The sequence below is a fragment of the Calonectris borealis genome, chromosome 1 (assembly GCF_964195595.1).
Source record: "Calonectris borealis chromosome 1, bCalBor7.hap1.2, whole genome shotgun sequence".
Lineage (NCBI taxonomy): Eukaryota > Metazoa > Chordata > Aves > Procellariiformes > Procellariidae > Calonectris > Calonectris borealis.
This window is the reverse complement of record NC_134312.1, coordinates 66,184,316-66,200,361: the sequence shown is the minus strand read 5'-3', so window position 1 is coordinate 66,200,361 and position 16,046 is coordinate 66,184,316.

Below are 16,046 nucleotides of genomic sequence, written 5' to 3'. Positions count from 1 at the left end.
TACCCTGTCTAGAAGCAGAATAAGGTCTGAAACAGAAGTGAAATTTCAGCTGATTATATAATTCTTCTTCATTTCATTTCTTATAAGCTACACTTGTGTTTTGTGCCTAACAGCCACTTATCCCATCCTGAAACAAGTAGTAGTGAATTAAGCATATATATAGCCCAGAAGCAAGTGTGTGATCCTTGTGGAATGATAGGTGAATGTAAATAGAGAAGATGCTTACTTGCTGCTAGTGTTCAAACTGCTCAATATTAACTTGGGAATATTGTGCCAACTGTTGCAATGAACATTTCTGTAGCATGAAGGAACGCTTCACAGCAATGCCCTTATCAAAACACTGAAAGGGTTTCTAGAGCACTCCTTTGTCAATTCCTTGCAAAACTTTCTATCATACAATGCTCTTTTTTGAGACACACATCTATAAAACTGACAGGAAAGAAAACAAATTGGCTTTATTCCCCTCTACATATATATAGATCACTGTGTTCCTGGCAATTCTCCAATGCCATCTCCTCCTCCTATTGGTATGTCTATCTTAGAGACAAGTGCTGCCTGGTGCTGAGGTGGGTGTTGTTATTTTTATTAATTTGTGGTAGTGGGGGACTGCGTTCGCGCTCTCCCCTGGCTGTTTGGCTTCCTTCCCCTCTAATTCCAGGCTACTGGCCCCATTATCGCAGCATCGGAGCAGCCAGGTAACAATATGCTCGCCTGGACGATGGCTGAAATCTTTCTGCATATCTCGCAGCTCACTCAGGGATAGGGATCGGGTGGTTTCCGTCTCGTTTATGAGTTCTTCCTCTTCCTCCTCCTCTCCTCATGATGGCCCTGCTCTTTCATCATCCCTTTCTAAATGACCTGATCTCCGCTTCCAAGATTTCCTCTTCTGTACAGGGGCAACGGATACCAGCAAGAGTTGGTCCTCTGGTTCAGCTGTAGTGCCTGTTGCTGGGGTTTGGGTAGCTGCAGTGCTTGTCATGGGGGTTGGAATAACTGTAGTGACTGTTGCCGGAGTTTGAGTGGCTGCAGTGCCTGTCGCAGGGGTTGGAGAAGCTACGGTGACTGTTGCCGGGGTTTGAGTAGCCACAGGGGTTGTCGTGGGGGTTGAAGTAGCCGCAGTACCTGTCGGGGGGTTTTGAGTAGCTACCGTGTCTGTTGCTGGGGTTGATCTCCCACTGCCCACCGCCTCTGAGACTTGCCGCTCCGCCCGCCCCGACGAGGCAGCGCCATTTGCCCTCCCTCTTTTCTTGTTCCTGAGGGTTGATCTCTGGACAGTATTCCTGAATAGTTGTTTAACCCTAAACAAGGCCTGAACCACATTCAGGAGACATAGCAATATGAACATGCTTGTTTGAACATCCCAAGGATATTCAAAATTCTCAGGGAATATTGTGGACATCTTCGTGAAGAGGATAGAAGAAAAAGGAGTTTCTGACGATATGGAAGGGAAGATGAACAAGTGGGAGAAAGTGTCCCATCCTGTCTCCCCCTTAAATTCATTCTCCGAGGAGAAAAAAGTGCAATTACTAATAATTTCTAAGAAGTGGTTCCCGATGTACAGAAATGACGGCAGTACCGAGTACAGATACCAGATTAAACTTATGACCAATGATTTTATCACCTCATAAAACAGCAGCAAAATTATAATCTTGGCCTAGTTCCGACTGATGATAAACAGCACAAAAGGGAACACATACTGCAAGCAAGGTATTACATGACCCAACATTGAGAGCCAACCCCACAACTTTGACAGCCAATACATCAACATTGTGACCAATCAATATAACAAATGCTTATAACAATTTTTCCTTAACACACTTTGGTCAGATCTATCGTTATCTCAACCCTTTGAGCCCCACATTGGGTGCCAAAAAGGACTGTCGTGGTTTAACCTAGCAGGCAGCCAAATACCACGCAGCCGCTCACTCACTCCCCCCGCCCCCCAGTGGGACAGGGGGAGAATCGGAAGGGTAAGAGTGAGAGAAACTCGTGGGTTGAGATAAAGACAGTTTAATAGAACAGAAAAGGGAGAATAATGATAATAAATAATGATAAAATATACAAAATGAGCGATGCACAATGCAATTGCTCACCACCCGCGCTGACCGATAACCAAGTAGCGATCGGTACTTCCTGGATCACGCCTACCCTTCATATACTGAGCATGACGTCACATGGTATGGAATACCCCATTAGCCAGCTGGACTGGCTGTCCTTATTATGTTCCCTCCCACCTCGTGTACCTAGCTCAGTCAGTAGGCATGGGAGCTGTCCTTGGACTAGGAGGGCACTTAGCAACAACTGAAAACATCAGTGTGTTATCAACATTCTTCTCATACTAAATCCAAAACACAGCACTAGGAAGAAATTTAACCCTATCCCAGCCGAAACCAGGACATAGTGTCAGGCTTACAGGACTCCTACAGTATAAATCATAACTCAGGATAGATTCTCCCTAGTCTACCCACTGGAGTCTGCAAAGTCTTTGCAATCTTTTTTCTCATTTGCCCCATGATAGAAATGAATTTTACAAAATCGTTAAGCCTCTCTTTCTCTCAAAGGCACAAGAATCACCAGGAAAACCTCACGTCTCTCTTGTTTCTGAAAGCTGATTCTTAAGCTTTTTAATCCTCACTGAACAATGGCCATGAGCTGTGATAAACAAAACCTGCCTTTCAGCTGCTGAGTATTGGCATCTCTAATTCTTCCGGTTTTTGGTCTAACTAGACTATCATGAAGACGAAAAAATAACTTTCCAGGGCATCTGGTTGTTTTGATCCCAACTGAAAAAAAAGTCCTTTCTAAGTCACGGGAGAGGAGGTGGGTCAGACAGCTTCTGGAAGCCATGGGCTAAAAATTCCTGAGAATGTTTGCTTTATTCATATTTTTTTATATTAAATAAGAACTGATGGAAGGGACACAAAGTTTTCCTCTCTTTCTTAAAGTTGCATTTTGATAATGTGAGAGCCTTTACAAGGGGAGAGACTTTCATTTCACTTCTCCGTATGTTTTTCTGCTTCCTTATTCATAGTTTTATAACGTCTCCCACCTAGGGAGACTGATAGGGGCATTGAGCTAACGATAATCCCATGAGAATGATACGTACTCTGAAGTGCCGCACTGCAGAAAGTATCAAGCTGAGCTAGTCAGAATATTTTAATAATTGCATGGTATTATGTTGTTTGCCAAAGTCGAAGGAACTTGTAGAGATTCATCAGTTCTGATGAAGTTTCAGAAGGGCAGTGACTGAGGCTCTGGGATCTCTGGTCATTTCTGTTGAGAGAAAGAAAGAACAGGAAAGCTTAAAGATAACCTTTCAAATGTGAAAAGAGGCTTTTTGATGTAGTTTCATTTTGCCTGAGAACTTTGGGTTTGCCTCATCAAGAAACTATTTTTCCTGAAACCTTAAAAGCTGTCGAAGTTGGAGTTAACATCCTTGAGTCATCTTAGTTTTCAAAATCAATGAAAAAGCTTCCATAGGCGCTAATGGGCTCTGAAACAAGTCCTCAATAGAACAGGGCTGAAGTGCTATATAAAAATTACTTCTCTCCTGTATTTCAATTACACCACAAAAAGAATCACTAACATCAGATGATCTAACATCAATGAAACTGTATTTCTGTGAAACCATTGATGAGTAGAAATTCAGACTTTAGTGAATCAGTATAGATTCTATATCAGAATTTGTTCAGCACAGAAAATCTGAAGCGGTAAGGGGCAAAAGCTGTGGATCATAAAAGACCATCCCAGTTTGTCTTCTGGATGTTTTCTTGGTTTCTTTTTTTTTCTTTTTTTTTTTTCTCCCTATTTTCTGTAGCTGTTTTAGCCAGGCCTAACAGAAAAAAAAAATATATATTCAAGACTCCTTCCTGCACATTTCTTTTTTTAACAAATATTGGTCATAAGTCATTCTGTCAGAAGATCATGAAACAATTTAACTCTCTGAGATGGAGGAAAGTCGTTCTGAACCAACCACTCAATTAGATGACAAAAATGTAAGCATGGGTGACACTGATGTGTCAAAGAAAGTCTGAAGGACAAACTGAAAAGTGTTCCATGAGAAGGGAAAGCCCCACATAGGTAAGAGCTTGCAACCAAATGAAGGTGGAGCAGGTCCAAGCACTGCATAGCAGGAGCAGGAGCAGTGACTCTAGTGGAGGGTTTTGCTGGCCCTTGCCAGCCAGTTGGAGGAGGAGCAGCATGTTTGCAGGGTGGCCGCGGGAGACTGGCTGAAGTTATGACGTTATTGGTTTACATGAGCCTTCAGGCCTGGGTTTGGACCAGTGCCCTGGTGGACCCCCAGGGTCAAATCCTGGCCTGTAGGATACCAGCAGTCCAGTGAAAAGAAGGCTCCTGACTTAAATTACCCTCCCTCAGACCAAACTCAAGAGAGAGCACTGGCATTGGTCCAGGATTATCTTTACAAGACCATTTCCATTAAAACCAAGTGAGAACTTTTTTCCTTCTTAATCCCTAAACTCTTCAGTTCCACAAAATAGAACTAAACATGAGTTTTTCTGGTGTTATTCAATAAGCAAATATGTGGCTGAATGATACACTGCCTGTCATTTTATCTCCGTTTAAGACACAATATGCTTTCTAACACTATGACATCCCTTTGTGTTTTTCATAATTAGAAAAAATGTTGGCATTTAGATTCAGTACAGTTTTGGATATCAAAAAATTGCCCATTTCATGTAAAATCTCCAACTCACTAACTAGCTTCTTAAGCTGGAATCAGGTGTTTATAAACCATTTAAGCAAAACAAATTAGTATTCTATAAAGATTGCTGTTGGCCAGGCTGTTAACCGAGTTAAAGTACTCTTTAAAAACTTTGCAAAACTGAAAAGTAGCAGCTTTATAAATATCAGATCTTCTGAAAAAGAATGGTTTTGTTTCTTTTTAGTACCATCCCTAAGTCTATTTACCGATATTTTTGAATAAACACCTTCTAATTATTTTTTTATCCAGACTCAAAGGTAATGCTTGCAATGAAAGTGTGAAAGCAATGGAAAAAAAGATGACCAAATAAATTTCTGAAAGGTATTTGAAATAAGCCTGTTTATAGTAGAGTGCTCACCTAATCATGAGGACATTTACCATTGGTGAAAATCATAGGTGTTAGACAATTTCAATTACTCTTAGCTATCTAAGGCACCAAGCTGGCAGTCAGTGACACATATAGTTGACTTTAGATAACCACATTACAGTCTGTTGAAGTCACAGAAAAGCCTGTGAGTTTGCAGGGCTGGGACATAATCAGGCAAGTCCTGTTTCATTGCTGATTTGCACACAGTCACTGGAATACACAAAGTGAGTGTAAAGTAGGCATAAAAACGAATGGATCTGAAAACTAGTAGTTTACCCCCACTTCAGGTTTGTTTAGTCCTGGTGTAAGTAGCTATACAGGACAAAAGAGTAGCTGTTTAATGTCTGTTTAATAAAATTAGGTGATTTTGGCCTGTAGGTGACAACCATATGTTTTGTAAAAAGAAATAAAAAGAACCTCCCAAACTGATTCCTGTTCAGTTCATGTTTATACCTCGTAGGCCAAGTTCTCAGACAGCTACAGCCTGTGATCTCAGGGCAGGCAATGGGGTCGCCAGATATGTGTGAAGAACATGAAATTGAATCTGTGGCAAAATCCTATAGTTAACTTGTTAGTTACAATAACATTTGGAGCCATACCTTTACTATCAAAATCAAAGAACAAGTAGATTTATCAATGATTTTGAGGTGAAACAATATTATCTAGTATTGCAAGAGTGGTCAGTCTTTTCAAATATATTCTAAATGAAATGCTCAGAATATATACAGTATTGCAGGTGATGTAACCTACTGATCATTTATTGGACAGCTAATATCTAAATAAATTCAAATATAACTGATTGTTGGTACTATTTGATTGGGATGTGGTGAAATGATGTGGCTAGAAACAATCTTGTTTTGAATTCCCTGATTCCTTCAGGCTTCATCATCCTTGAAACTGTCAGTCAACCCACATAGATGGTCAGATGCAATTCAGTCTGCACCTTGAGAAAAAAGTGCGGGAAACTTCCTCTTTTACAGTTATCACTGTATTTCTGCTTTTTCCAGGGTTTTTCACTTCTTTTTTTCCTTCTACTGAAGTGAAGCAGGATAGAATGAGTCCAGTTTCATTCTTTATATTTTTGACTTTTCAATCTTTCCTTAGCCATTGCTCCCAACAGGACTACAAGAGAACTTTCTCATATTTTCAGATTATCAGTGGTGTAGAGGAAAGGACTTCTATTCTGTAACCTTGAAAAAAATACTTTCAACTTGTTGACTCAATCTTATATGGGAATAAAATAACAGAATTTTCAGTTCACTGGCAAAACAAAAAACTGAACATCTATAAAAACAGCTGAAGTCAAGCCAAAAGGAAAATACTCTGCTTCCTTTTTTAATGAAAAAAAAAAAAGTCTTGTATTTAAACTAAAATTAAAAATCTCCTTTCCTTTGGAGAGAATACAACCTTTTTATCTATTTAAAAATTATGATGGTTTCACAATGAAAATGCTTCTTAGGAAGAAAAATAGCCTTAAAATATTTTGTTTCTTTACTTAAAAAAACCCAAAAGTTGTCTGGAAGAAAGATTTATTTTGCTGCTAGATATATGAATAATGTTATTCTCTGTGAAGCAGTTTTGGTTAGCAAATTTACTTTTCTCAAAGTTGAAAAGGACCTCCCTAGCTCTCTTTTCAAAAGCAGTTTAGTGACTAGGGCTCTGTCCTCAACGAGCAGCACTGGAGGGGGTTGTCCTTGCTGTACTTGCAGAAGATTATCACCAGTGATTTTTCTTCAGTCAGTGCCAGTTGAGGAAATTGTGTGCAACAAAGGAAAAGTAAATATATCTGGTCCGTCTACTTCCTATTTAGATACCCCAGAACATGCCCTATTCTCTCTTCCCTTCATCTCAAATACCAAAGGTAGATCACCTAACTTTTTACTTCTGGCTAGTCCTCTGATGGATAGGCTTGCTGCTTAAGAGGACGGCTGTATACGTGAGGATTAGCTCCCATGTCTTTCACTACAGCTGCTCTCCCTTCTCAGATAAGAGCTGCTCTTTTCCTTTCTCTACATCTATTTACTTCTCTGGGGAGTGATCAGCTTACTTCCTGATCTATAAAACTGCATTATTCTTATCAGTATTTTCCTCTTTGAATATCAGCAGGGGAATATTATGTGCTAGGAGCTTAATTATTCATTAGCTTATGGCCAGTTTCTTCAAACAACTTCCTCTGTTATAATCATCATTTCAGCTGATACAATAATAATAAGCCAATAATATTGGCCTAAAACAACTCCCCTACTAAGAAAGAGGTGGAAACAGATGCTTAGATTGGATGGTTGGCAGATTTCTGAAGTTTTTCTTCTATTGCATGGAAAGCCCGGGGTAGACTTGCATTCAATTTAAGTCAAATAAATTGTCTTGCTTTAAATTGCACCCCCTCTGCAATTTGATGCCAGGGAACCCATTCAGAAGAGTTCATCATTTGTCTACAAGAGGAAATTATCTTTGTGTGGTGAGTTTCTGAAGCTTAAAAATATATTCCCAGAACAGGCCCAGTAGCATACATACAGCATGATTTTTTTAATGCACTCATTGTAAAACAGCAAATGAGATGCTGTCGACTATGCTGTGCACCTCTACTTTTCTTCAAAACATATGTGAATATGAGCTTTCCCAGCTGTTTTTTGTTTGTTTGTTTTTAACAGAATCAGAATTAAGTCTGAATTTCCCAGCGTGTTCAGTTTTTAGATCTCACAAAGTATTCACTGGTGATAGTTTATCTGACAGATTGTGTGAGTTCTATTGAGCATATTTTACATTGCTCTGTTTTTGCAAATTCCATGTTAAAAAATGTGTGTGTGTGTGTATACTATATATATGTGTGTATATATATATACACACACACATATAAATGTACTAGCAATTCTTATAAGCATTTGTTCTCTTCTATGGTGGTGACCTATTTGGCTATAAAGCAGGACTGTATGGTCAAGTAATGGTAACATCTATTTTCTTTCCTGCAAGGTTATGAGATATTTTCAGCAAGTTTAGACAAAATACGTCTTCTAATACATCAAATATTTTACTCTCTAGTAGTCTTCCAGTATATAAGAGGTTGTTAGAAAGAGGACAGACATCAGTTGTTTGCTGGGTATGGGACTGGAAGAAGTTGGGCTGAATTTGCAACAAATAGTAATCAGACTAGGTATTGGGAAAATACTCAAAACAAATAGAGTGAAGCTCTGGAAGAGATGACATGGAAATGTTGTTCAATCTCTTTTAGAGTTTATAGAACAGGTTAAGAAAAATTTGTCAGCCATGGCCCAGATACACCTGATTTTTTTTCAGGATAAAGGAAGGGATTCTATGGTATACTGAAGTTCTTTCCAGAAACATACTATTTGCATGAATGGTTATCTACAATCATTTATGCTAACCACCATCATGTCCCTGGCTTCTGTTTGTTGCCTAGAAAATTTCTTGTTTAATTGCAATGTTAATCATCCATAATTGATAATCCAAATTTAGAAAGTGCCATTCTGAAGAGTTCACTGATTTGAGGGACATCACTGTTGGGGCTCAATTTAAGCCAATGATCCTGTGCTTCTGAGGGAGATCTGAACTTCCAAAGTTGCTGGGGCTTCTCTGGTATCCCAGCCTGACCAGGACTTCTGAAAATCAGGGTTTAAGTATTACATAAAGGTAACACCTTGCATTAGAGACCTATTTGGTCTTAAATGCCTAGCTGATGTGTCTGCTATTCTCTGGCTCTTACCTGAAGCCCAGTGAGTCTGGGAGGGAGTCTTTCTATCTTTTTGCTTGACATTATGAGGCAGATGAAATTATGTGGTGTTTAAAGCATATTTTGAAAACTGGCATATGTTTTTAATAAGTAAATCAAGCATATCTGTGTGCTCCAAAATAAACTAGCATGTGGCTGAAAAGGAGAAGGAAGAGAAAATCTGGACAGACTGTTCAAGTACATATTGAATATATAAATTTTATTGTTATCTGTTCAAAGGAGTTAAATTACCTGTACAGATTATCCTAGAGCATTGTATTCCTATGACTACAAAAATATTGTAATACAGTTAAATGAAAGAGAGACGTCACTGGTCTTTTTGAACTAGCTGTTTTATAAGTAAAAGTACAACTCACTTAGGAGAAATATGTTCCTTAATATTTTCATGTCCTCTAATGACTTTCCTTTCTCATCCTGTTAATAATTCAATTTTCTTCCAACAAAAAACAATAGAAGAGATGCATAACAAAAAACCCCATAATGCAGCCTTTGAGCAAGAAGGTCTCAAAGCACCAAAGAAATCAAAGTCCCTGTTGTCATCTGTTGTAATTCTGCTGTTTACAGCCGATATGATCACTCGAAGCCTTATCTGTCAACAGTATAATGACATGGAGATTAAGCAATAGGGATATTAAAGTCCAACACATTTATTTGAATATGATCTGCATGAAGGAGTTTATACTCTCTCTGATTCCTAAAAACTGGCTTATCAGATGATAAGATTAGTGACAAACTGGTTATACATCATCATGGTATAAAAGTGGATGCCTATTGTTAATACAGCAGTCTGTTTCTTCTCATTCACAGTAATTCCAGTGATGTGACGTATGCTGTCTTTGCCTAACATTTTTCTAAAGAGTCATTACTCTACAGGGGAACATACCACAGCAAAAAAGGTCTCAGTTAGAAGTTAGCTTTCCTGAACCTGATTTCCACCTCATATTATAGAAGACTCTGAATATAAAGAGACATATTAGTTAATTTCCCAGATAAATAATTTCATTTAGAAGAGCAGAAGTAAGTGGAAATAGGATAAGAAAGGGTAGGTAAAGGTCTTGCCTGCCCCTACAATTATGAGGAATAGTTACAAAATGCTCATGTAAAATCACTAACAAAAACGCCAAGTCTTTTAAAAGATCCTTCCAATCACAGGTGTGCAGCCGAGATCACAAAACACTGGTCATATATTCAACTGACATAAATCGTCCAAGTGTTATTCACATTGGGGAAACAGATACTTAAAACAGCATATAGAGTTGGTCTAAAACTTGACAAGATGTTTTGTGAGAAAATCTCAATTTCGCTCACTTTTATAAAAAAAAACAATTTTCATTAAACACTTTTCTTTTTTTAACACATAGCTCTTCGGTATGTCAAAGAGTAGTAGCAAAATACAGAAAATATCCAAGCACGTGGTCTTTCCTATAAAACTTTATATTTCAATAGAGCATTCTAAGTTTTATGAAATGGACTATATTACTTTCTGACCTCTTGGCTGAGTAATGTCTTTGGCTGTAGCTTTTTTGTTTAATGAGTCAAATCCCATGATTTTTTTAAAATTGATATTTAAATATCAGTCAAAGACTCAACTTTTTTTTTAACTCTCTTCAATCCTCTTTACAGACCTCTAATTTTTTTCTTCTTGTCGTGGTTTAACCCCAGCCAGCAACTAAGCACCACACAGCTGCTCGCTCACTCCGCCCCCGGCCAGGTGGGATGGGGGAGAGAATCAGAAGGGTAAAAGTGAGAAAACTCATGGGTTGAGATAAAGACAGTTTAATAGGTAAAGTAAAAGCTGTGCATGCAAGCAAAGCAAAACAAGGAATTCATTCACTACTTCCCATCGGCAGGCAGGTGTTCAGCCATCTCCAGGACAGCAGGGCTCCATCACGTGTAACGGTTACTTGGGAAGACAAAACGCCATCACTCCAAATGTCCCCCCCTTCCTTCTTCTTCCCCCAGCTTTATATGTTGAGCATGACATCATATGGTATGGAATATCCCTTTGGTCAGTTGGGGTCAGCTGTCCCAGCTGTGTCCCCTCCCAGCTTCTTGTGCACCCCCAGCCTACTCGCTGGTGGGGTGGGGTGAGGAGCAGAAAAGATCTTGACTCTGTGTAAGTCCTGCTCTGCAGTAACTAAAACATCCCTGAGTTATCAACACTGTTTCCAGCACAAATCCAAAACATAGCCCCATACTAGCTACTACGAAGAAAATTAACTCTACTTCAGCCAAAACCAGCACACTTCTAATTTCTCAAAGTACATACATAGCATTGAATAACCTCTAATAGGAGCACACTTGCTATAAAACTGGAATGTACGATGCAGCAAGCAAATACTGAATGGAATAGATAGATGTATGACTTGATTTATGCTTCTGTATAAGCAAGCCATTTTTTTCTTGCTGTCTCGGATAAGAGACAGAAGTGTTGCTGCCAGCAGAAGGAATGTTCCCAGAAATGAGCAGTGTGCGTAGCCAGGTCTGCAGTACTTACAGCTCCGGTTGCTGCCTGAGCAACTTGTCCTGCTTGTGAATAAAGGAACTCAGCTGAGCTGAAAGAGTGGAAAGAAAAGGACCTTTCAGGCAGTGATTTTGTCATGCTGTGCTTGAAAGTACGTCTAATGGAAGGAAAGCATATAATTTCCGTGTTAGTTACCAAATCAGTGCCTAAGAGGACTACTTCTCTAGTGCCTGAATGGAGTGTTCCTTCATACCGAACCTCATTGGTATTGCATCCATATGATTACAAATATTGAACAACCCCCCCCACTACCACCTTTATAAAGAAATTTCCTTTTGCTATTATTGCCTATTTGTGGATTTATACATGAGAAGCCCTATCGCTACCTTTTATTTGGTTTTGTAGGCACCTTAGTTACTTGATTGCCAAAGATTATGAAGGTAGAGGTGGCAGACGCATCCAGTGTCAGCATTATCACATTATCTTACAGACTCCTAAACAGACATAAATTATCTGATCCGAAATAGAAGTGAGAACAGTCCTGATGTTCTTCAGAGATTTCAGAAATACTTCAGTGATTTTGGTTTTAATTCAGCCAGCTGAAAATGGCTGGCTGAACTGAGGAAGTACTGCGGTAAGGAGGAGGATAAACTTTTGGCAGTGATCCTGCTGCTGTAATTTAACACAGATATGAGTGACTAGAACTCAGCCAAATCACAGAAACATTTTTGATATTTTCTTAAAAATGTCATCGCATAAATTCAGTATAAGAAAAGACCAGCAACTTCTTTTTTCCCTTCAAAATAAGTTAAGAAATTACAGAAAATATTTGTCAATGATGTTGTTTTCTTTTTGATCAACTCTGTGACTAAGTTAAAATGAACACCAGAAATGAAACCCTTTTTAAAACTCTTGTTTCTTGTCCCTGTTGTAAAAAATCATGTAATATTTTTAATTGTTTTTCTTCTTAAACACAATATACTTATTTTTCTTTAAAACAGAACTTTGCAATTTAAACACCAAAAGATCCTGGTGGAGGAGAAAGCTTGTGAAAGTCATGTCCTATGTCATCAGGTCAAAAAAAGCGTATCTTCTTTTTGCAAGCCCCAGTTTTGGTGTGTGGTGTTTTTTTTTTAAAGTTGCGTTATAACCCAGAAAGTCTAGCTCAGATGTCTGGCAATGGTATTCACTGGCCAATGTGAAATTACTCATAGTGCACATACAGGTAGGGAGGAATTTCAACAGAAACTAAAGATATCCATATTATTAATAATAATTCATTTTCCACCTCTTTTTCCGAGGACTGGCAGAGCCACAGCTGTCTGTATATCTGAGCAAACTGTGTAGGTGCCAAAAGCAAGGCAAACTTGCGAAGTTTGAGAAAGGATGCAGTCATATTTAACACTGCTTCCTGGATATATATTTCCCCCTGAAGAGCTTTCAAGCTGTCAATATTCTTCTAAAAATAAACAAGCCTATGAGCAATGCAGCAATGCCTTTATAGCTGGTGACGAGAATGAGTGCCCAAAGGCAAATGAACCCCCTAAGCTACTGACACATTGCACTTCTAAATTCGTGAAAGGAGACACCTCTTTCCCCCCAAATTTTGAGCCTTGGGCAAAAAAAGAATCAAATGTACTCTTTTATAAGCAGAAGTGACACTTCAAAGTATTGTGGGCAATGCCCCAACTCCTGAAACAAATAGCTAAGATGAAAGATGATCAAATTAATTAAAACACTGAGAAAATTTGGGCTGAAATTAATGCTGCATGTGGCAGATGAGATAAATCAGGATGACACAGAAAGCGCTTGTAATAAAGCAGACAATGCCTTCTTCGACTTCAAAATGGTTCAACTCCATTTTAAAAGAGAAAATATGACTCTTAGCAGGAGCAACTCCTGCAGAAGTGGATATATATGCTGTACAATTACTGAAGCAGTGACATTACCTTTCTAGTCTGTATATGTCTTATAAAGCTGTCAAAAACTGTGGGGAAGTCATAATGCAACTGGTGCGCAAATGAGGTGGGAGCTGTTTGACTTCTTAGGACACAGAGAAGAACAAACTGTTATTTTCTGCCTATTCCTTCCCTCATGCTATTCCCAGAGGTCAGACTCAATCCCTTGCTCTTCCAAGATCTTCCTAAAAGTGTCTCTAATCTTAACCTCTCTGGATTCTCCACTGTTATCATTTCCACTTTTAAAATATTTAGATTTTATAAAACAAAACAATTCTCCACTATAGGATTCTCCAACATTTTTTTTAATTTATTTTTGGCTTTAACACTATAGACTGGGGCACTGTATTACTAGCCCACAGAAGAACCAATGCCTCTTTGAATTTATTTCAGGCCCTGGCCTTAGATGACATTTTATTATTCAGAACACAAGAATGCATAAGTAATATCTAACAAAGCAAGTTTCCTGTTCTAGGCAGCTCAGTATAGTCTCTCTATGTAGGAGGCTACTCATTGAATAAACTTGTAGCATTAGTCTGTCTACATCAGCTGCTCAGCAAAAGATGCTTGCTTTCTCCCCAGATGAACTCTACGTTGCTGGCTTAAAGCTACAGGTAACAGTTCTATCTAGAGCTATACATTTTAGGACAAGTATTCTTTTCCTTGTTCAAACACCATTCCTTCAACAGCAGTGACCAGAGTATTTTCAGAAAAGAGATCAGCTCTAAAGTCCATGGTCTCATGAGAAAAAGCCTGATGAAACCCTATGAGTATAACCAAGGGTTTAATTTCTAGTGTATATATGTTTATTGTTTCATTTAAAGATCAAGTAAATCTTGTCTACAGAACAGAAATGGTGTAAAACTGGCATATTTATTTGAAATTTATTTATTTGAAATCCATTCTCTCATCTTTATGCTTGACCTTTCTTTTCTTCGTTAGTGTAATTCATTTGACCTCAGTCGGGCCCTATTTCTAGGATGAGAATGGCAGTTAGGGTTTTTCCATCTCTTTTGCATGTGGATGAATCACACTTACAATAAGAAGAAATGAAAGGACAGCTAAACTTAAGATTCTATCCAATTCATGCAATCTTTTTTCCCAGACTGAAACCTATATATTTTGTTTGTATAAGATAGAGGTAAGTGAACTGACAGGCAAAGATGAGGAGGAAAGCAAAGTAAAATAACAAGGAGAACATCATATTATATTATTGGCAGCCTTTTATAAATCATGTGGCATTCATGGGCTGCGGGTAAAGTGTATGTAAAAGTAGATTATCAGCACTGCAGATTTATGGTTGCATTTGTTTGAGTTTTTAAGTACAATTTCTGTTGTCATTTTAAGCGTTGTAAATTGCTGCTCTTCAGTCCTACCATATGATGGGCTCTCAGAAATTTTAATCATGAAAACAAGTAGAATTATTTCTTTTCACTTCTTCCTTCAATATTTGGATACAAAATGTTACACATGAGTTTCGTCTCTATACACGATTACTGGAAGCAGGTTGTAGCGAGGTGGGTGTTGGTCTCTTCTCTCAAGTAACTAGCAATAGGACAAAAGGAAATGGCCTCAAGTTGCGCCAAGGGAGGTTTCGATTGGATATTAGGAAAAATTTCTTTACTGAAAGAGTGGTCAAGCATTGGAACAAGCTGCCCAGGGAAGTGGTTGAGTCACCAATCCTGGAAGTATTTAAAAGAGGTGTAGATGTGGCACTTAGGGACATGGTTTAGTGGGCATGGTGGTGTTGGGTTGACGGTCGGACTTGATGATCTTAGAGGTCTTTTCCAACCTTAATGATTCTATGATTCTATGATTCCTTTGTGACAGCCGAGCTGTTCAATTATTTAACAACATGCCTGTAAAACTGTGATTTAATGATAACATATTTTCCTTATTTCCAGGAGGACAGTTGTCTTAGTGATGGGAGATTAAATAACAAGCAGTCTGTGCTGTAAATGGACCATAGCCTTTGAATCTTTCATGTAGCTGCTAGGATGTATATCACATCTTAAAAGAAGATTGAGGGACTGAACAGACATACTGTACCAATGCAAAGGGTTTAATTATGTGCTTGGCTTTTAGAGATGTTTCAATAATGTATTATAAAGGGTATTTTAGCAAGAAAAGCACTTGGCAGTTGCTTCAATTTGTTTAGAACTGTAAATATTTGATAGACTCTCTGTTGGTGACACCACAGAAGAAAGTGGATTCCTGAACAGTAAAGCAGAGACTCTTGTTTCAGATCCTGAAAGTCAGGCAAAGATGGAACTTGAATCTGAATCTCTCATACTGCAAGTCACAACCAGATTTACAAGGCAGGAGTTTTCTCAACAAATGTGGTGCAATTACACGAATGGGCGTGGTGCTTCACACACTATTTTTACTTTTGGCTCAAGCCTAGTGTGAAATGCAATGGACCACTTCATTGGGAGCTACAGCTGTGAATATCTTGTTTGGATATGCCACATTGTGAAACCAAGACTATTTGCTAAAAAACAATGTAATTTAAAAAAAAAAAAAAAAGAAAATCAGGTGACCTGAAAAAATCTGAAGTGACAATAAGACTGCCTGCATGTTTGTTTCTATTTTGGACTAACCAGAACAACATCTCTATGGGAAGGTTTTTGCAGAAGTCCAGTCTTCAAAGTCCATGGCAGAAGGGACATCATTAATTTTCTCTATATTGCAAAAAGTCTGCTTTAAAGTGCCTTATTGGGTCTGCTGACTTGCTGCATTACATTTAAGCTCTCCATTCTTGCTTTCCAAGCTCAGCAAAATTCCAC